This window comes from Pinus tabuliformis, chromosome 8 (assembly GCF_031772625.1).
Source record: "Pinus tabuliformis cultivar Carrire ecotype Pingquan chromosome 8, CPIR1, whole genome shotgun sequence".
Classification (NCBI taxonomy): domain Eukaryota; kingdom Viridiplantae; phylum Streptophyta; class Pinopsida; order Pinales; family Pinaceae; genus Pinus; species Pinus tabuliformis.
The window spans coordinates 1,760,470,804-1,760,493,711 of NC_142294.1; positions in this window are offsets into that span (position 1 = coordinate 1,760,470,804).

The following is a 22,908-nucleotide window of genomic DNA, read 5'->3' on the forward strand; positions in this document are numbered from 1 at the left end:
CTCTCGAAGCGGGTATGCTCAAATTTTGAAGCTTTTCTATATTGCTTTACAACTTTCCTATTTTAGCCTAGAAATTACAAAACTCATCATCCGAAGTTCAAGAATTTGAATGAAATATACTACCGGGGTGATTTATCTCTCGTTCCCCAGTATGGTCGCCACTATGTTATCACCTAAATTGACCTCAAGCTGAAGGGAGGCAATTTCCAGGGTAACCACAAACCAAGCTTAGCCTAGTAGCTAGCCCTATTGGGCCAGGAGAGGGCTCTCTCCATAAGGATCTCAGTCAAGATGTCTGGATCAGGTAAAGGATTTTAGGCTAGGTATAGTAGCTCGAAAGGTTTTGATTGAATTTTTTGGTGTTTTGATGGATCAGATGGAGTTGGGCAGTTTAGGTTTGGGAATTAGGTTAGAACTGTAGGGCGTTCTATGGGGCAAGGCAGGCATAGGCTTTAGCACCTTAGGCTTAATGGCTTGATGTGTTTAAGACTAATGAGGAGCTAAGGAGGGCATGTGACAATCATGGATCCTTCTCAAACAATAGAAAACACAAAATATTGAATGATTTCCCAAGGCAAAGCACTGTTACAGTGGATTCTACCTATCAAACTTGATAACATTCAATAAGAAGCAATGAAATGGATGATGACATACATAAAACATGTAAACAAATGATTTCAAATGAGGAAACTGTGCTAAAACTCCATACCAGAGGGATCTGATTAATCTCCTTGCCAAACTGCTTACAATGATGTACAATCAAGCTTTGAGCATCCAAGTGATTCCAACCCACACAGTGACTGAGAAAATACATAATATAGGCTTCAAAACAACCCATCCTAGCCTCAGGGGTCAAATCCATGAGAGGAGGAGCAGTTGCACAACAAACTGAACTGGAAGCTAAAGACTAGGGAGGTCAAACTGACTCATCGCTAATATGATGTAAATTGATTCATTACATGCCACCTAGGCCATTTATCTCATGTATCTACCCTAGCTAACCAAAATATACATTAATTACATCATGATTTTACATTTCATTAGTGAAAAGATCAAAATCCCATAGGTGAAAAGTAAATTCTATAAGAAACAATGAAAAAATAAGCAATCTATCAAGTGTGCAGCACTAGTGTCAAACACGTAGCACCTGAAGGGAGTGCGTAGTGCCAACTTCCAGCTGATTTTTAAGTCCTTCCTGACCTCCAAATCTGGCTCATGATAGCTCATTGGAAAGCTTGACATGTCTATTTTCGAAAACTTCCCTTGGTTTCCAATTTGAGCTTGATTTGACCCTCCAAAATTGCAATCTCCCAAGACTTCTCAAACGCGCAACGCCAGGCTCAAAAAATAGGCAGAAACATGAAATTTTGGTTTTTTTTTTTGCCTTTTCACCTAGCAAATATGAATTTCACACCTAGAAACATGGTTTTCCTACATGCACATCGCCTTCTGAATCTAATAGTGGTGGCCATTTCTCCAAAAAGTTCCCCAAAAAGTGCGCAACGCCCTAGGCGCTACGTGTTTGACTAGTGGACTGATAAATTAAATGCCTGAAAATCACAGAACAGCTAGGAAATCAAAAACTGAGCCAAGGCTCCTCAAAAATGGTTGTGATGGCTGATGTTGAAGGTGACTAGGCCTGTAGTGAAGCCTCCACCAATAGGTTAAGCTTATCCTTCTCTTCTTGGTGAGCTAGGGCTTCAATTTTTGCTTGAGCCCTTTTGAGCTTAGCTCTAGCAATCTTGTCCCTCATGGCATAGTGTTTGGCCATCCTCCTTTGCACCTCTACATCTCTAGTGGCTTTGGCCAACAAGCCCTCAAGGTGAGTGTTAGCCCTCTCAAGCCAATACTCCCTATTCTCATTCACCATTTGGCCCATTTGTTCATTCAAGGTAAGCTGATTTGCAAGTTGGGCTTCTTTTTCCTTCTCAAGCTCCAAAGCTCTCTTTAGGCCTCTAGTCCTAGGCCTTCTCCTGGGAATATCTTCCTCCATGGGCTCACCATATTCATCATAAGCTTCCTCAAGCTGCACCTTAGCCTTTTCTGCCTCTCTTTTGGCATTGATTAGCTGAACTGCCATAAGCTCATGCTTACTCTCTAATTGCTTGTTTTCCTATATGTAATAAGAGATGATGTATTTGGCTCTTTGCAGGTTCACCTATAACTCACCTATTAGTGCCTTTTTCTCTTTGATGAGAATTCTAGTGTTTGTCTATTCACCCTCCTCATCTAAGTTCACTAGGTTAAAATCTTGCTCAGTTTCATGGAGGTGTTCTTCCTGTTGTTGCATCTATGTTTCAGCCACCTTTTCCTTCCCTCTGTGTACCTGATTTGCTGATGATGAAGGCAAGGCTCTGTTGGCATTATGATTCTGGTTTGGCTCTATGGTACAGGTGTTGTACTTGATGGCAACTCACTCAAGTGGAAAAACTCTTTTCAGGCTCTTAAAATTACTTGATGGCAACTCACTCAAGTGGCAAAACTCTTTTCAGGCTCTTAAAATGATGGAAAATAAGAGGTTCGCAGGTGCACCGTTCAAAAGGTGCGGACCCACAGGTTCTTCATCCAGGGAGTGCGGACATACCCGCAGGTTCACCGTTCATAAGGTGTGGTCCCCCAGTTCACTCACTCCAATGCAGAGAAGCGCGCTCACATGGGGTATCCTATGTTTGGCCCTTGGTATTTAGCTCGTCTTTTACGATCCAATGGTTTTGGCCCGTGCTATAGGATCTAATTTATTGAACCCCGGTTTGGATCCCTTGTATTGATTTTTGATGGTTTTGTCCCATTGTTGTGGGGAAAAATGCCTATGTAGGACGATCCTATCCACCTAAGATGTGACAGTGCCTTAGCAACAAACAGAGACAACTATTCTAGTATTCTTCCTTTATGAATTAAGAATGAAGAGAGATGGATGGACTAACCGGTGTCTTCCGTTTGTCCCTCGATCCGGTTTCTCTTCTCTTTGAGAGTTCCCAGCTACTTGCCTTCTCGCTCGCCCAGCTTCAACATGTTCCTGCAAGATCACAAGAAGAGAACACTACACAAAGACATAGATTCATATTCATAACTAGTTCAGGATTAGAAATAAACTAAACATACTAATGCAATCATACATCAAAGACACATCAGCATATAGGAGAAACCAAGATAGCTTTATTGATGAATAACAAGGTTCAGGAAGAGATACAACCCAGAGGGCTCCAATCCAGCATCTCCTTCCCAGCAAATGAAATTCCTATCTTCACCTTCCTTCAAAGCATTAAGCACCCAATGATTCCAACCTCAAACCAACAGCAATTCTTTGCAATAACAAAATTCCAGCCTCCTGATCTCATGGAGGAGAGATCCATATATAGATGTTTGGAGAGAGGATGAGTCAGCTTGAGATCTGACTAGTGTCCTCTCCCTCTGTCAGTTCTTGCTTCCACTTGGAGACTAAGAGCCTCTTACTCATCACTAGTCGAATTCCTTGAGGCAAGTGTCATTGGAGAAGATTCTGGAAGCTTCCAGGGTCTTTCCACCTCGTTGAATGAACTTTCCATTTGTCACTTCCTGCTCAGCGCACCCTGGTAGTGCTTCTACCTGCGTTGCAGTACACCTAGCCAGTGTAATCTCTGCATTTCAGCGCAGACAGCTAGTGGAGCCTATGAATTGATCCTGAATTGACTTGTTTTTGAGCAGTTTCTGGTGGAGAACTTCTGTGAATTGCTGTGGTTTGTTAGCCTTGTTCCTCTAGGGGTAGGAACAACATGTTTAGGGACTTTGGATCCCTTAGATTATGGACATTTCATGCTTATTGCTGTAAGGCACAAAAATGTCTATAACAGCTGCCCCCTAAAGTATGAGGCCGTTTATCGGGTGAAATGCTTTATTAGGAGGATCCGAAGTTCATTCAATGTTGGGAGGAGACCTGTAATAAGATACAATACAATACATTATTTTTCATACTGCTTTCATGATCTAGCTGAGGCGGGCATTCCCATGCTCAGCTTTATAAATTAATTTTTCTGTACATAGAACAGACAATCATCTGATGGTAGACTGATAATTTTGATGAAATTATCATCCTTTGGGTAGGATGATTATCTGCTGCAATGATGTACATGTCAATGTCTTTATCTTTCCTGAATATATATCACAGCCCAGATGGATGAAACTAGATCCGGGGTCTTCAAACTCATTCGATCTTCACTCTAAGTACAAGTCGATCCATGTGAGAAATGTTCTGAAGTCGAACACGGAAAGACATCGCTTGATTACCGGTCAATGAGGTAAACCGTTAACAAGCGCGAGAGGAACCACCGATAATGATAATGACCCTCAAGGTACTGCAGTACAATTCACGTGGTGTGAATAAAGGACTTGGCGTCGAACACCACGCAAAATCTTTCGGTCGAAGGTCATTGATGTATACCTGTCGCCGGAAGTGAGAAACTTGCCATTGAGGCATGCAAGCTTCAAAGTACTGAAGTGGTTGTTCCTAGATCAACTTCTTGGATAATGAGCTGATGTCGACAAGAAGCGATCCGTCAAAGGAGGGCCTTAATGAATCCCACATCACTGACACGGAATGGAGCAAATGATTTTGATGGAGGTGAAAACCATCTGATGACATATGATTCAGGGTGGCGGTCATGAAAGGATGAAGGATGATGTATGGCAGTGGATGGGACATGGTTGACTTCTCTGAACGACTTCTCTTGAACATATGGCGACACTTATGCGATGGATCGGTAGCATTACCCCAAATATGGATGGTATGGCGAGACCATGGTGATGTGACCGGTGAACGAAACAACCCAACCCGACTGTGGTACGGAGGAAAAGTGTCATGTTCAAGAGCGACTGGCTACCATCAAAGTTTTCTTGAGTTTCTCCCAATTTTTCCCCAGTCATTGTTGACCAGTACCTCTTTATTTTTGTCAAGCTTGAGGAGGATAACATATGCTTGTTCTATAACTTGCCCTTCGGGCAAGCCCATCGCTATGTTTTAACGAGCCTAGCGATAGTGAAACTCTTTCTCGTCTAAAGACAAGTTTGTCGCTATTTAATGCATTTAACGAGTCTAACGACAAAGATAACTCGGTCCTTTTCATTTTTAGAGAGTCTGAAAAGGTACGTAAAGTCAACTCCGAAAGTCCTTTTTCATCATCTAATCCCTTAAGTCCGAAAAAGTATAAAACAATACAGAAGGGATGAGTTTTCGATAGTTTTAACAAGCTGAACAAAACAAGCGCTCGATCTTTTTGTGCAATAATCCCTCAGGTCCAAAAAGATTAAAATCTAGAGGAGGGATAGCACTTCCGGTCGCTTTAACGAGCAAGAAGGCCAAAACTCGGCAATCTTTTCATATTTTACGAGTCAGATGAAAAGAGCTTAAAGAAGACTCGTCTTTTGAGGAACGAGTGATAAAACGGGTTAGCAGCTGATTCCAGGTAAGGGTTGGAATTTTCCAATCACGGCAGTGTCACAAGGATGGCTAGTGAAATCACTCTTTGCAGCTATTCCTCAAAATGGGTAAACAATCAAATGGAGGTGAATGATCAGCCAATGGAAAAGTGGAGGTGACGGTGCAAACACGACCAAGGTTTTAGTGGCTGATAATGTTACATTCACGGTGGTTATTTACTGGAGGGTAGTTCATTTTTTAACGAGCTTAAACGCGGAAAAAAACTGCTCATGATAAGTTTGCATGCCCCCAGCATAACAACGCAAATCGAGGTGCATGCCCCCCAAGCTTCATTGCATTCAACTCGGTGGTTGGAATGAAGGTTTACCTTTGAGATTTGGAAAGGTTATTGTTTCATTTTTTAATGAGGTTGACACAGTAAAAGAACTATCCTCATGACTCCTTGTTTCATTTTTTAATGAGGTTGACACGAGATAAGAACCGTCCTCGGAGTCCAGATACATTAGATATAGAAGGTTTCATATTCCACTGTGGCCACTTCCGCCAGATTACTCGGAGGCAGTAGGGCAAAAGTACCCATTAAGGCAAGGTCTTTTAGGAGACCTACTCCGATATTTTGGAGCGAATGATTGCTTCCATGGATCATTGGAATGCTTCCCGTAACTTGTGAAATGTTGGGGAGAAATGTTTGTTGGTCAACGATTGTAATTCCTCCTTGGAAGGGAAATGCAATCTTCCTGAAGTAGGTCGACACAACTGTGGCCATGGCATATATCCAGGGTCTTCCCAATAGGATGTTGTAATCAAGGTTTCCATAAATTACTTCAACATCAATTTCTATTGTTTTCCCTCCTAGTTCAACTTTCAAGTTACTTAGGATACCATATGGTGTATATGTCCTTCTGTCGAATGCTTTTAATGTCGTCGAAGATCGCGACAAGGTTGGAGATCCTAAAGTTTTCCAGCAACTCATCGACATAATGCATGTAGATGCCCCCTCATCAATAATTGTTCGATGAATAGTTTTGTTGAGGGCTTTCACTTGAATAAGGAAAGCTAGTTGAGCTGGTAACTGAGGGTCATATCCTTTATGATCAAAGGCCACAAGATTGGAATCCATTGGGTCAATCCCACCTATCACTGATAATAAAGCTTGCTCTTGGGAGAGGCAATTTTGTGGTACCTCAAGTGTCGACATAGTGGACAGCGATTGGGCCAGGTCCTCTATTATATTATAATTCTGTGCTATTTTTGCACGAGGATTAAATGTTGATTTGTGCACTACTCCCTTTGGCGAGTTTATCATTTGTTCAGGAATGATGGGTGGCACAACTTTGGTCAAAGTTGTTGTCGAACTAATAGGTTGTTCATTAGCCTTGTTATTCGAAACCTGTGGATTCCCGTAATCTTTATTCCTTGCCAAAGCATCATTTTGCTGCTTTGAGATAGACAACATAAGCACTTGGGATCGGGAAGCATTTTGATTAGCAACCAGTTTGGTTCCCGGGCTTGGAAACGGATCAGTCAATACTGCTGAGGTTTTTGAACTCTTAAAGAGTTTCTTAACTTCAGCTATATGTGGACAATCTCTCGTCCAATGATCCTCATCGCATATATGACACCCCGCAGGGGGTTTCCTTTTTCTCCCTTTCTTTTTCTTCTTGCCCCCTGGTTGCTTCAGTTGTTTGCCCTTGTCAGTCGACATGACATTTACTTTCGAGGCAAGAAGTTCCTCATTTGCATTTTGATTGGAAATCTTACGAGCCTTTTTAGATGTAGCCTTTGTCGATTTCGTGTCTGTCGCGCCAATCACGCCATCAATGGCATGAGAGTCATTGTTTGATTTAGGAGGAGGAGGAATTGAGAATTTCGGTCTAGGGGCGTCAGGTATTTCGTCGTAGAGCGTTCCAGACTGAGTATAGACCAAGTCCAGATATTGCGCACGAGCAATGACTTGCTCTTCCGTTACGACTCCCCCCTTTGCCACATCTTCCGTGATTGTAGGAAGTAAGGATTTGATAAACCATTCAGCTAATAGTTGATCGGGAACGTACGTTTTTACCATCCTACGACGACGTCGTCACTCATGTATATGATCAGATATGTGAGTGGCCGTTGTCTGTTTGAAGCTGGTTAGGAGTTCCGTTCCCATTTCATACCTTATCGGTAATTGAAAATGGGTTAAGACAGTCGTGGCTAAGGTACCGAAGTTGTCGAACGAAGCTCTAGGCAATTCAATATACCATTTTGCCGCTGGACCAGTTAACGTCCTCTGAAAAAGGTGAAGCCTAATCGAATCATCATTTAGGGTGTTTGATGAACACCACAGATGAAATGTCATCACATGATTCGACGGATCTTCACCCGGATTTCCATTAAATTTAAGAATATCTGACGGAAGTTTATGCGGAATCGCTGGCCACCAAGGGGCATAAGCAATTGGATCATTCGTCAGCCGGTTTAGATCTGGTAATTCTAGAGTTGCTACAAAGGGCAGCTGTTGATTCAGGTTACGCGAAGCATACCCAGGATAAGATGGAATCGCCTGAGCAGTGGGTCTTTGCATACCAGCATAATGTATTTGATGCTGGCAACTTTGACAAGGTTGATGGGCATAACCATTATAATATGGTTGTTGATAACCGCTTTGGAAATGCGATTGCCCATTACTTACAAAGACTTGTTGCTCAGGTCCTTGATATGATTGCTGGAATGGGGGTTGTTGAGTTTGAACCCGCTCTGGTTGTTGAACCATTTGTTGTTGACCAATACTAGATGATTGACCAAGATGAGGAGTCACAGTACTTGTTTGATCTTGAGTCGCTCCAGATAAGGAGGCACTAACCTGAGGTTGTGATTGAGTCGTTGAGACAAGAGGCTGTTGTATTGCAACCTGAGGCTGTTGGGGTTGACATACAACAGGTAGCGCTTGTACTTGCGACGCAGTCACCATAGCAGGTATAGTGGGAATATTCGACACAGGGTGGACTGGTTGCATTGAATATACAACCTTTGGTTGCTGAGGCAGTATTGGTGCCCAACTGCTGGATGTAATTCCAGTTTGACCTGAACTTTGTTGTAAACTCTCATATGGTTTTTCTCTGGGAGGGAACAATGAAAAGGCATACTGCCCTCCATATGGTGGCAATCCAGTACTTAAAGGGTAGATTGGCCTTTGAAGACACATTGGATCAATTTGTTGAGTTTCAACATAAGAAATACCAGATGATAATACGGATGAAGAAATAGGAACTAACCATGTCGTCGAAGCAGTCCCTCATGGGACTCCGGCTTGTTGTTGATAACATTCCGGGATAGATGGTATACCAGCGAACATCGTTGGAGTAGCAGCAGGAGGCTCTGCCGCTGCTGCGTCAGATGACACAGTCTTGGATGTCGACGGTTGTTCAGACATATTTAGTCTATCCAAAAGATTTTCTAGCGATTCTACAAGAACTTGCGATGAAAAGAGACTAACTTCGAAGACCAACGAGGGAATGGTGATGATTATTACATTTAAAATAAATTTTAGACGCTTTGACACAACTTGCTTTTTCAATTTTAAAGAGTTGAGAAAAAGCAAAAGATGACTCTAGTCGCCTTCGATGTTTTAACGAGCCCGAAGTGACAAATGCTCGAATGGACTTTTTCCGTTATAGAGTCTGAAAAAGGCCAAAAGGAACTGCTCTGGAGTTCTAGGTAGAGGGTGTTGTGGGGAAAAATGCCTATGCAGGACGATCCTATCCACCTAAGGTGTGACAGTGCCTTAGCAACAAACGAGTACAGCTATACTGGTTTCTTCCTTTATGAAATGTGAAAGAAGAGATATCAATAGACTTACCGGTGTTTTCCGTTTGTCCCTCGATCCAATCTCCCTTCTCTTTGGGTGTTCATAGCTACTTGCCTTCTTTCTTATCCAGCTACAACTTCCTGCAAGATCACAAGAGAACAGCTACTTGCGACAAGAGAACAGCTACTTGAGACAAGAGAAGAACACTACACAAAGACAGATATTCACATTCATAACTAGTTTAGGATTAGAAATAAACCAAATACACTAATACATTCATACATCAAAATACATCAGCATATAGGAGAAACCAAGATAGCTTTATTGATGAATAACAAGGTTCAGGAAGAGATACAACCCAGAGGGCTCCAATCCAACATCTCCTTCCCAGCAAATGGAATTCCTATCTTCAGCCCCTTCAAAGCATTAAGCACCCAATGATTCCAGTCTCAAACCAACAACAATTCTTTGCAATAACAAAATTCCAGCCTCTAGATCTCATGGAGGAGAGATCCATATATAGATGTTTGGAGAGAGGATGAGTCAGCTTGAGATCTGACTAGTGTCCTCTCCCTCTATCAGTTCTTGAGTCCACTTGGAGGTTTTTTCTTCCACTTGGAGATTTGGAACCTCTTACTCATCACCAGTCGAATTCCCTAAGGCAAGTGTCATTTTGGAAGCTTCCTGGGTCTTGACACCTTGAGAAATGAGCCTGCCAATTGTCCACTCTCGTTCAGCGCAGGTAGCCTTTGTTCCAGTTGACATTCAACGCAGGTAGCCAGTGTTGGCTTTGATATTCAGCGCAGACATCTAGTGTAGCCACTGAAATGATCCTGAATTGACTTGTTTCTGAGCAGTTTCAGGTGGACAACTTTTGTGAATTGCTGTGGTTTGTTAGCCTTGTTCCTTTAGGGGTAGGAACAACATGTTTAGGGACTTTTGATCCCTTAGATTATGGACATTTCATGCTCAATGCTGTAAGGCACAAAAATGTCTATAACAGTTGCCCCCTAAAGTATGAGGCTGTTTATCGGGTGAAATGCTTTATCAGGGGGATCCGAAGTTCATCCAATGCTGAGAGGAGACCTGTAATAAGATACAATACAATACATTATTTTTCATATTGTTTTCATGATCTAGCTGAGGCGGGCATTCCCATGCTCAGCTTTATAAATACATTTTTCTGTACATAGAACAGACAATCGTCTGATGGTAGACTGATAATTTTGATGAAATTATCATCCTTTGAGTAGGATGATTATCTGCTGCAATGATGTACATGTCAATGTCTTTATCTTTCCTGAATATATATCGTAGCCCGGATGGATGAAACTAGATCCGGGGTCTTCAAACTCGTTCGATCTTCACTCTAAGTACAAGTTGATCCATGTGAGAAATGTTTTGAAGTCGAACATGGAAAGACATCGCTTGATTACCGGTCAATGATGTAAATCGTTAACAAGCGCGAGAGGAATCACCGATAATGATAATGACCCTCAAGGTACTGCAGTACAATTCACGTGGTGTGAATAAAGGACTTGGCATCGAACACCACACAAAATCTTTCGGTCGAAGGTCATTGATGTATACCTGTCGCCGGAAGTGAGAAACTTGCCATTGTGGCATGCAAGCTTCAAAGTACTGAAGGGGTTGTTCCTAGATCAACTTCTTGGATAATGAGCTGATGTCGACAAGAAGCAATCCGTCACAGGAGGGCCTTAATGAATCCCACATCAGCGACACGGAACGGAGCTAATGATTTTAATGGAGGTGAAAACGATCTGTGACATATGATTTAGGGTGGCGGTCATGAATGGATGAAGGATAATGTATGGCAGTGGATGGGACACGGTTGACTCTTTCTGAACGACTTCTCTTGAACATATGGCGACACTGATGCGATGGATCGGTAGCATTACCCCAAATATGGATGGTATGGCGAGACCATGGTGATGTGACCGGTGAATGAAACGACCCAACCTGATTGTGGTACGGAGGAAAAGTGTCATGTTCAATAGCGACTTGCTACCATCAAAGTTTTCTTTGGTTTCTCCCAATTTTTCCCCAGTCATTGCTGACCAGTACCTCTTTATTTTTGTCAAGCTTGAGGAGGATAACATATGCTTGTTCTATAACCTGCCCTTCGGGCAAGCCCATCGCTATGTTTTAACGAGCCTAGCGATAGTGAAACTCGTTCTCGTCTAAAGACAAGTTTGTCGCTATTTAATGATTTTAACGAGTCTAACGACAAGGATAACTCGGTCCTTTTCATTTTTAGAGAGTCTGAAAAGGTACATAAAGTCAACTCCAAAATTCCTTTTTCGTCATCTAATCCCTTAAGTCCGAAAAAGTATAAAACAATACAGAAGGGATGAGTTTTCGATAGTTTTAACGAGCCGAATAAAACAAGCGCTCGATCTTTTTGTGCAATAATCCCTCAGTTCCAAAAAGATTAAAATCTAGAGGAGGGATAGCTCTTCCGGTCGCTTTAACGAGCTGGAAGGCCAAAACTCGGCAATATTTTCATATTTTACGAGTCAGCTGAAAAGAGCTTAAAGAAGACTCGTCTTTTGAGGAACGAGTGATAAACAGGGTTAGCCGCTGATTCTAGGTACAGGTTGGAATTTTCTAATCACGGCAGTGTCACAAGGATGGCTAGGTGAAATCACTCTTCACAGCTATTCCTCAAAATGGGTAAACAATCATATGGAGGTGAACGATCGGCCAATGGAAAAGTGGAGGTGACGGTGCAAACACGACCAAGGCTTTAATGGCTGATGATATTACATTCACAGTGGTTATTTACCGGGATAGTTCATTTTTTAACGAGCTTAAATGCGGGTGGAAACATTTGCTCGATCCTATGTTTATTTTTTAACGAGCATGAACTATGCGCTAAAACTGCTCGGATCTTGCGTTTATTTTTTAACAAGCATGAACTGTGTGCTAAAACTACTCGATTACCCAGTCATATGATAAGAGTGTCTCATCAAGATTCTATTTTTTATGGAGCTTCATCTCACTAAGCTTTGCTCCGCATCCTTTCTTTATGCAAGTTAGGAAACGGCTAACCCAAAAAATAGATAAATAACCGCTCTTTGCTTGTACTCCAAAAGGTTTGCATGCCCCTAGGTATAAAGTACAATTTCAAGGTTACCTCTACTTCTCTTCCTCCAAAACAATTGTTTTAAAGAGAGAGACTTCACCTCTTTCAGGTTACCCAAAGATTGTCTCGTTTATCTTTCAAACAAAACACTTCTTCAGCAATGTCTACCGAAATAGACAAAGGTGAGTGACGATTCTTGTCAACTTACATAACTTTGACAAAAGAATCTTATTCTAGAATAACCCCTCTTCCTCTACGGACAGGGTACAGACTAGTCATATTCTCCCGCGGAAACCTACTCTATACCCAAAGTTTCCTTGCCGAAGCAGACCAGGACGCATGCCCCCTGGGTTCCAGTCATATCCTCCCGGATTACTCGCGCTCATCAGGAGGACGGACCGTGGGTTGAGACACTTCTTGCGTGAAAAGACCATTTAGGGATGGTACATGACTATTTGCGATGCGTGATCTGGGAAATGAAAGTTGGTCCATGAGCTTGACCACTCTTCCTTCATGCAGAAAACACATTACTCTAAAGAGTGAAGAGACAATAGCTCCCATGCAATATATATAGTCTCGTCCAAGGACTAGGTTATAATCCAAGGGTCCTTGAATGATCATCACGTTCATTTGAACGGTCTTCCCTTTCAATGTTATGGGCACATTGGGGAGGATCCCTAAAGGTCGACTGGTTCCTTTATCAAAACCTGATAGATTTCTCATTTCAGGTAAAAGCGCTGGCGAACCAAGCGCTTTCCAAGCAACAGAGGAAAGGATACTCACAGATGCCCCCTCATCAATGATAGTGCCAGCCATTACCATTCTGTATATTTGAATGATAATTCTGAATGGTATGCTTGCTGGCAACCGGGGTCTGCCTAGTTGGTTCCAGTCAAAGGACACAACCAGGTTGCTTGGTGGTGGGACCGAATAAACGGCCGGATATCGCTCTGACGAACTTCCTTCCTGCGATAAAGGAATGGGGGCATTGCCCCCTTGTTCATTAGAGTCAGTGTTGATGAAGAGAATTTGGACGGTGTCGTCTTTATTCTCCTCTGTGATGGTATCATTTGAAGATAGAGCCTCTGAAGGCGAAAACCGGGTCAACTGCCGTATCAACCTTTTGACTTTCGTCAGGCATGGATCCAGACGGTTCATCTTCAATGATAGGTGCTTCGGCTGACCACCTCGGCGGGCCAGCCGGGTTCTCAACTAGTGAAGGACTTGGCAGGAGTTTTTGATATCCAGGAGGAAGTTGCGCTCGTAAAATCAGGCGATCTTCCAGAACTCTTTTAGCCTCATCTAAGAAGGGACAACAGTGGATGGCGTGATCGCCTTCACATAGTTTACAGGGAAATCTAGCTTTCCCTCTCTGTCCTGGGACTTCACTTTCGCTAGTCGACGATGAGCAGTCAATATGGCTATCAGAGGTTGATGCTACCGAATTGTGCAAACGGGGAGACCAGTCCCTTAGTATTCGAGGGATACAGGGACAATCTCTATGGAAGTGGTCTCCCTTGCATATGACGCATGGCGATTTAGGCCTGGTCAGTGCTTTGTGTGGATTTTTGTCAGACGACTCTCGTTTGCCCCCAGTCGCCTTTGGCTCCTTCTTCTTCTTTTCTTTCTTCTTCTTCTCCTTCTTCTCCTTAGGAGCCTGGTTTTTGGTTTTACCAGTTCCGTCAAGCGAAGAGGAAGGAGGAGAGGAAGATGAAGTAGAAGGCTGGTGGGTGACTCTGGTCTGGTCTAACTGTTGACTTGACTGTTCAGGAATGGTGACGTTCTGAACGACATTGGTTGAAAAGAGCCAGAATGGCAGGCCAATTGTCAGTCCTGGAAGCGACAATGTGGCCATGTGGGGCACACCAACATCTCCCCAAGAGGAGAAGGGACTAGGATTTCCACCAAGGGGAATTCCTTGTTTGATGTGCTCCATTTTTTCAACCTAAAGATCAATGCAGGAATTAAAGGGTGATTGTTCCGTTTAAAATAAATTTTAACGACACTTAGACACAACTTGCTTTTTCAGTTTTAAAGAGTCGAGAAAAAGCTAAAGATGACTCTAGTCTCCTTCGATATTTTAACGAGCCCGAAGTGACAAATGCTCGGATGGACTTTTTCTGTTATAGAGTTTGAAAAAGGCCAAAAGGAACTGCTCTGGAGTTTTAGGCAGAGGGTGTGCCAAACGTTTCGCAAAAAGCAAAATACTTTTTAGGGTACGGGCGGTCAATCTTCCTGAATGCTGTGTTCAGTGCATTGCGATCAGTAGGGTGGCCGACACGGCTTCCTAAGGATAAAGGTTTTATGCCTATAGGGGTCTCCCAATATATACGCGACGGTACGTGGGAGCACAATCCGTACTGGCGCTATTGTCCCTCAGGAGGAATCACCCACCTTCCACGAGATCGACAATCACCAGGCTTAACGACGCTGGAACACGTCTCTAGCCTAGGCCTCTATGTTGTGCGTTATGTTGCAAAGCGTTGTTAAGTTCATTCAATTTATTTTAGGTTGATCTTTTTAAAGTTTTCCTTTCAAGGTTCACCACGAGATGTATGATACAAATTCCTAAATGCAGTCTAAAGATGATAAGCAAGCTTTATATATTTTCAACTTTGAAAATCCTAGCTACTAAGGGAAAAGAAAGACACCATCTTTTCTCAAAGAGCAATCAGCACACTCTAATGCACTTTTCCTAAATCCAACATGCAAACTATCAAATGCAAAATGCACAATGCAGGTGTTTGTTTTCCGCTTTCTTAGTATTGATGCCTACAAAGAAAGCTTTTTGTACAACTTTGAATTTGCTTTTAAATGATCAATACGAACAAGTTCACTTTTTCGAAATCAGAGAGGGTAGAAGAGATTACACTACTTAACGATTTTCGAAATGAATACTTGTTTTGACACTTAAAAGAGACAAATTCAAACCAATAAGAAAAAGTAAATGTATAATCAATCTGCAAACAGCCAATGAAATCTCTTCTAAGATCACAATCAATCAGATCTGAATCAAAGGCTACAGGATGACTATTTTACTCATGCAAAGGAAAACTATAAATGATGCCACAAACACATAAAAACACTCACAGTCTTTTTGTACAAAAGGAGGCGGAATGTAAGCAGAGAAAAGGGGTTATTAGACTGGTACCTATGCTGGTTATAGGCTGCAAAAATTAGAGATCAAAACAAGGCAAAACAGAGAAGAGAACCCCAGCTGCACAAGAGCAAACTGGTTCAGCGCAGGTTCAACACAGGGGTTTTGACATTCAGCGCAGGTATCCTTCACGGGACCTGCGTTGAAATGCAGAATCCCTTCACTGGGTCTGTAGGAATTTACAGGGTAAGTTCCTCAGAAAGAATACCAAAAGGACACTGCTCACAACCAGATCACAGATCAATACACCAGTATTTTTGACGTGGTTAAAACCCTCAAAGAGGGAAACAGTCCACGGCTTGTCCCAACGTGGGTACTACAGGCAATTTATTAATCAAAGAATGAAAATTTACATAAGCTTCTCTCATGCACGGATTACCCGAACAATGACCCTCCATGCGCTTTAAATAGAACTCATGGACCAATCGGGTGTCAAGCCACGGATCAAGTGTCAGTAATACTGAGGAGAGAATGAACCGTCGGATCACTACATATCGTGACCGTCGGATTGTAAGTTACAAAATGTACAACGGTAAAGAAACACACTTTACCTAACTCTATACTAGACCAAGTTGAACTTAACTATTTCCTATGTGTCGGAATATCCTAACATCCCCCCTTAAGAACAACTTGGGATAGGATTGAAGGATTTACAAATATGACACAATAGGAGAAGGAAGGAGGCACTAGAGCCTATCCCCCCTTAGTGACAACTTCCTGAACTCCAAGCATATATCGAAGTTTAGTGAACTTCGCCTCTGTGAGAGCCTTTGTGAAGATGTCTGCAACCTGATCATCTGTTGAACAATATTGCACTTCAAGAACATGGTCATGAATGAGCTTTCTGATGAAGTGCATGTGTAGTTCAATGTGTTTGTTGCGTTGATGCTGGACTGGATCTTTGCATAGCTGAATGGCACTTTGATTATCACACCAAAGTGTGGTTGGATGCTGCTGCTCAAAGCCAAACTCTGATAGGATCTGACGAAGCCACAAGGCTTCCTTACTAGCTTCCACGGCACCACAATACTCTGCTTCTGCTGACGAAAGAGAAATGGCAGCCTGTTTCTTACAAGCCCATGTAATAGGTCCTGAACCAAGAGTGAAGACATAACCGGCAGTAGACTTCCGATCATCAGGGTCACCAGCCCAATCAGAATCAGTGAAACCAACTAACAGAGGAGCTGCTTTGGCACTGTAATGAATCCCAAACTGTACTGTACCTCGAACATAACGAAGTATTCTTTTAGCTGCTTTCCAATGACTTTCACGGGGGTTTTGCATAAAACGAGCAACAAGGCCAACAGCAAAGGAAAGATCAGGACGAGTATGGGTTAAATACAAGAGTTTTCCGACAAGTTGACGGTATAAGGTAGCATCAACTTCAGGAGAAGTACAAGAGACTGAAAGTTTGACTCCAGACTGAAAGGGAGAAGGGGCTGGCTTACAGTCTTCCATGTGAAAATGACGAAGAATATCACAAGCATACTTGGACTGGGAAAGGAAAATTCCCTCATGGGATTGCAAGACTTGAAGACCGAGAAAATAGTGTAAGTGTCCTAAGTCTGTCATTCCAAATTTCTTTTTAAGGCTGGACTTCACATGGTTTATAAGGTTGGGATCACTACCAGTAAGAATAAGATCATCAACATAAAGAAAAGGATGATAAGAGAGTTGCCCACTTTCTTGGTGTAGACAGTATTGTCAGAATGACACCTAGAAAAGCCAGATTCTAAAAGAAAGCTATCCATTTTGGCATACCAAGCCCGAGGAGCTTGCTTGAGGCCATAAAGGGATTTCTTAAGTCGACAAACAAGGCTGGAGTCTGTTTGTATGAAGCCAATGGGTTGTTCCATATAGATTTCTTCCTGCAAGTCCCCATGCAAGAAGGCAGATTTAACATCCATCTGATGGACTTCCCATTTTAAAGAGGCAGCAAGGGAAAGAACAAGGCGGATAGAGTTCATTTTGGCAACAGGGGAGAAGGTTTCAGTGTAGTCAATGCCTTCAACCTGTGAAAAGCCCTTAGCAACGAGACGAGCTTTATGTTTATCAACTTTCCCATCTGGTCCATACTTGGTTCTGTAAACCCATTTACATCTAACAAGTTTGCGTCCCTTTGGTAGAGGAACAAGATCCCATGTATCATTTGTCATCAATGAATGATATTCTTCATTCATAGCTGCTTCCCAATGTGGATGGCCTGAAGCTTCTGCAAAAGTGTCAGGATCATGATTTACTGGAGCTTGAGCCAGTAAAGAAGAGGCTCTTTCAAACTGAGAACGTGTACGTCGCTGATCTGTAGGATCACCGGCAAGATCACCTGCTGCATCCCGAGTAGCACGGACCCATCTTGGAAGTTGAGGATCCTGAGAAGGTGGGGGAGGATTATCATCCTCGCTTTCATCATCTGAAGAAGAAATGTTTTCAAAAGTAGAAGAGATAGGAAGAGGTGGCACATCCGCCGGACTAGGCTCGCAGGCCGATTTATTTTCATCAAATTTTACATCTCTTCTAATGATAACATTTTTGGACTTAAATGGAATAAGTCTATAACCTTTTACATCTTCAGAATATCCAACAAAAGTACATTTCTCACTCTTAGGTTCTAAAGCTTTATGCTTTTCATCTGGAATATGGGCCCATGCTTCACTTCCAAACACACGAAAGTGACTTACATCTGGTTTAATGGAACTCCAAGCTTCTTCTGGAGTGATATTCTCTAGAACCTTAGTAGGAGTGCGATTGATTATATAATTTGCACAATTAATTGCTTCGGCCCAAAAACTAAGACTGAGTCCTTTAGATTGTAGCATACAATTAGCCATTTCCTTTAAGGTGCGATTTTTCCTTTCAGCTACACCATTTTGTTGTGGAGTGTATGGAACAGTATGTTGCATTTGAATTCCATTTTCGGTGCAAAAGTTGATGAATGTGTTTTTAACATATTCTCCACCATTATCAGTTCTTAGCTTAAGAATTTGATGTCCAGATTGTTTTTCAACAAAGGCTTTGAAGGCCAAAAATGTGTTAAATACTTCGCTCTTGAGTTTTAAGAAGTATACCCAAGTGCGTCTGGAGAAATCATCAATGAAAGTTAAGAAGTATTTGCAGCCAGAGAATGAAGCAACAGGAAGAGGACCACATAAATCACTGTGCACAAGCTGTAAAGGGGCTGAGGCGTGCCAAGAGGCACGTTTGTCAAAACTGTCCCGATGATGTTTTCCGAGTACACATCCAGAACAAACACCATCTCTGCAAGATACCATAGGAAGACCTGTCACCATATTTTCTTTACATAGATGCTGAAGGGAGCGATAGTTTAAGTGACCAAATCGCTCATGCCAAAGTTTGCTCACTTCATCATTATGAGCAACAAATACTGAGGGAAGATTTGATGACCCAAAGTTGTGAAACTTATACAACCTTGTGGAATCATCAGCAAGACCAGTAGCTAGAATCTGTTTAGGATCTTTTAGATCCTTGATTACAACATCATGAGGTGAAAATTCAACAATTTTACCTTCACCTGAATGAGTTATCTGATAGACAGATAGAAGGTTGCAGGATAAGGTTGGAACACATAATACATCATTAAACTGACCATTGTCTAGATGAACAGTTCCAGTCCCTACAACATTAAGAGATCTATCATCACCAACATATATATTTTTGGTGTTACAATCATTTAAAGAAGAAAACATGGCTTGGTTTTTGGCCATGTGATAAGAGGCTCCAGAATCAATGAGCCACTCATGAGAATGAGAAGAAGAAGAAGATACATTTAATGCATAACCAGACTGAGATGATTGACAACGACATGCAGAAAGTGCCATTCCGGAAGTTGAAGTTGAAGTAGGCTCCACATGGATGTTATGTTTCTTCATTGCGGCTTCCAAGGCTTCCATCTTCTTAAAGCATTTAGATTCTAAGTGGCCATCTCGATTACAAAAGTTACAATGTCTATCAGTCTTCTTCCATTTGTTTTTATTGGTCTTATCATTTTGCTGAAATGATCTTTCATTTTGAGGCTGAGTTGGTTTAGGACCATTCTTTTGAGGATATGACTTCTTAGGATTCTTTGAATTTGGTTGCTGCTGGGCGGCTAACGCTTTCGTGGAAGAGTTTCCAATATTAAGAAGACCAAGGTGTAAGAGTTTTTCTTGTTCTCTTATTAAGGAATCACAAAAGGAGTCAAAGGAAGGGGCCTTGTAGTCTTTTCCTTGACAAATGAAAGCTTCCCTTGTAGAATGGAAAGTGGAAACAAATACAGAGTAGGCTGGTCCCAACTTAGTAAGGATGGAATAAATAAGGTTACCATCTTCTTTCTTCACTTTAACACCTTCCAAGAGATATCTAAGGGTCTTGAATTTGGACAAGAAATCTTCAATGCAAGAAAAATTATTAGGATCCAAAGTAAGCAACTCATTTTCAAGTTGATGGGCTCTAATTTCATTTTTAATCCCGAAAACTTTAGCGAGTTTTTCTAATGCTTCATGAGGAGTCTCAAGTTCTGCAATGTGGAATCTAAGATCAGGAGAAATAGACATCCCTATCAAACCACGTGCTTGATCTTGTCTATTTTCCCATTTTGCAGCCTTGTCTTCATCTTTTGGTTTCTTCTCTTGGTCTGTGGCTATTCTGAAGAGACCTTTACTTCTAAGTAAATCTTCCATGTAGGCTACCCATTGGAAGTAGTTAGTGCTGTCAAGAATGACTTGGCATGGACTTTCCATTTTAAAAAAACACTGAAGCTGAAGATGCTGAAAGTAAGTGTTCCAATGGATAGATCTCGAAAAAATAGGCGGTTTTAAAAAAAACGGCTCTGAAAAAGGCTTCGGATGAAGAAGTTATGGCTTTTTGAAAAAAAATTGTTGACGTTGCTGGCAAAGTGCGTGAATGTGCGGGAATGAAAAAATCCGCCCCCACAAAATGGAGACTTGAACCCAAGACCTCTACTCTCTTAAAATAGCTTTGAACCAATTGATCTATACAAAAAATTTGAGAGAGAGAGAGAGAGAGAGAGAGGGGGGGGGGGGGGGCCTTGGTTTGCGTGCTTGCCTTGAGAAAGCTCTTTTTCCCTACAAAACACAAAACACAAAACCCAACACGAATATGCAAAGAAAAACGAACCTTGCGGCTCGAAGTTAGCTTTAGCCAAAAAACTAGAAATTTTTAAAAAAAATCTCAAAGTTAGCTTTAGCCGAAAAACTAAATATTTTTCTCAATGTTTCTGATTTTCCGAGATCACACTAAGGTGCAGGGAAAAGAGCATACGCATGAGAAAAATCCTTCCTTTCTGTTTCTGATTTGCCCAGATCGCACAGAGTCGCAGGGCAAAGAGCATACGCAGAAATGAAAGGTATAGATCTGGTTAAAAAAAAGGCTAAATAAACCGAAACCGAAATAAGCAGAGAGAAAATAACAGTAAACTGCAAAAAACACTGTATACCTCCTGATCTGAAAAATGGCGCAGCTAGGGCTACCGGAAACCTTTTCGCGTGAAACGAAAGGGGTTCCTCACTGGAACAGATGCTCCGAACGCAACAGAGCAGTCCTCTCGGCCCGAAAGTAGTCAGAAACAGTAGATCTAGGAAACGACAGCCGCATGCAGTTCTACCGGCTTCAGATTTGGATCACCAACGGACGCGGCCCTCAAATAGCTCTGATACCATGTAGGAATATACAGGGTAAGTTCCTCAGAAAGAATACCAAAAGGACACCGCTCACAACCAGATCACAGATCAATACACCAGTATTTTTGACGTGGTTAAAACCCTCAAAGAGGGAAACAGTCCACGGCCTGTCCCAATGTGGGTACTACAGGCAATTTATTAATCAAAGAATGAAAATTTACATAAGCTTCTCTCGTGCACGGATTACCCGAACAATGACCCTCCATGCGCTTTAAATAGAACTCATGGACCAATCGGGTGTCAAGCCACGGATCAAGTGTCGGTAATACCGAGGAGAGAATGAACCGTCGGATCACTACATATCGTGACCGTCGGATTGTAAGTTACAAAATGTACAACGGTAAAGAAACACACTTTACCTAACTCTATACTAGACCAAGTTGAACTTAACTATTTCCTATGTGTCGGAATATCCTAACAGGGTCTGCGCTGAAGGAGAAACTCTCGTTTCCCTCAGGTTCTGGGTCACATATTGCTATTTAATTCACTATTTTAGGCCAAATAAAAGAAACAAGCAAGGTGTAATCAAAGGGATGCTTTGAGAGGCTACTAAGATCTATCACAAGGATCATCAAATCATTTGTGAATCCATTGCTAAGATCATAGACAAGTCCAGCAATTGGATCAAAGCAGCAACTTTCTACTTTGCATCCGGGAAAGATGCAGTTCGATTGTTGCTGTCAAGTCTATGATGCAAACAATGATAGAAACACAAATAAAATGACTAAACAAGTTTCCCCAGTGGAGTCGCCAATTTGCTGTGGGGAAAAATGCCTATGCAGGACGATCCTATCCACCTAAGGTGTGACAATGCCTTAGCAACAAACGAGTACAGCTATACTGGTTTCTTCCTTTATGAAATGTGAAAGAAGAGAGATCAATAGACTTAGCGGTGTCTTCCGTTTGTCCCTCGATCCAATCTCCCTTCTCTTTGGGTGTTCACAGCTACTTGCCTTCTTGCTTATCCAGCTACAACTTCCTGCAAGATCACAAGAGAACAGCTACTTGCGACAAGAGAACAGCTACTTGAGACAAGAGAAGAACACTACACAAAGACAGATATTCACATTCATAACTAGTTTAGGATTAGAAATAAACCAAATACACTAATACATTCATACATCAAAATACATTAGCATATAGGAGAAACCAAGATAGCTTTATTGATGAATAACAAGGTTCAGGAAGAGATACAACCCAGAGGGCTCCAATCCAGCATCTCCTTCCCAGCAAATGGAATTCCTATCTTCAGCCCCTTCAAAGCATTAAGCACCCAATGATTCCAGTCTCAAACCAACAACAATTCTTTGCAATAACAAAATTCCAGCCTCTAGATCTCATGGAGGAGAGATCCATATATAGATGTTTGGAGAGAGGATGAGTCAGCTTGAGATCTGACTAGTGTCCTCTCCCTTTATCAGTTCTTGAGTCCACTTGGAGGTTCTTGCTTCCACTTGGAGATTTGGAACCTCTTACTCATCACCAGTCGAATTCCCTGAGGCAAGTGTCATTTTGGAAGCTTCCTGGGTCTTGACACCTTGAGAAATGAGCCTGCCACTTGTCCACTCTCGTTCAGCGCAGGTAGCCTTTGTTCCAGTGGACATTCAACGCAGGTAGCCAGTGTTGGCTTTGACATTCAGCGCAGACAACTAGTGTAGCCACTGAAATGATCCTGAATTGACTTGTTTCTGAGCAGTTTCAGGTGGAGAACTTTTGTGAATTGTTGTGGTTTGTTAGCCTTGTTCC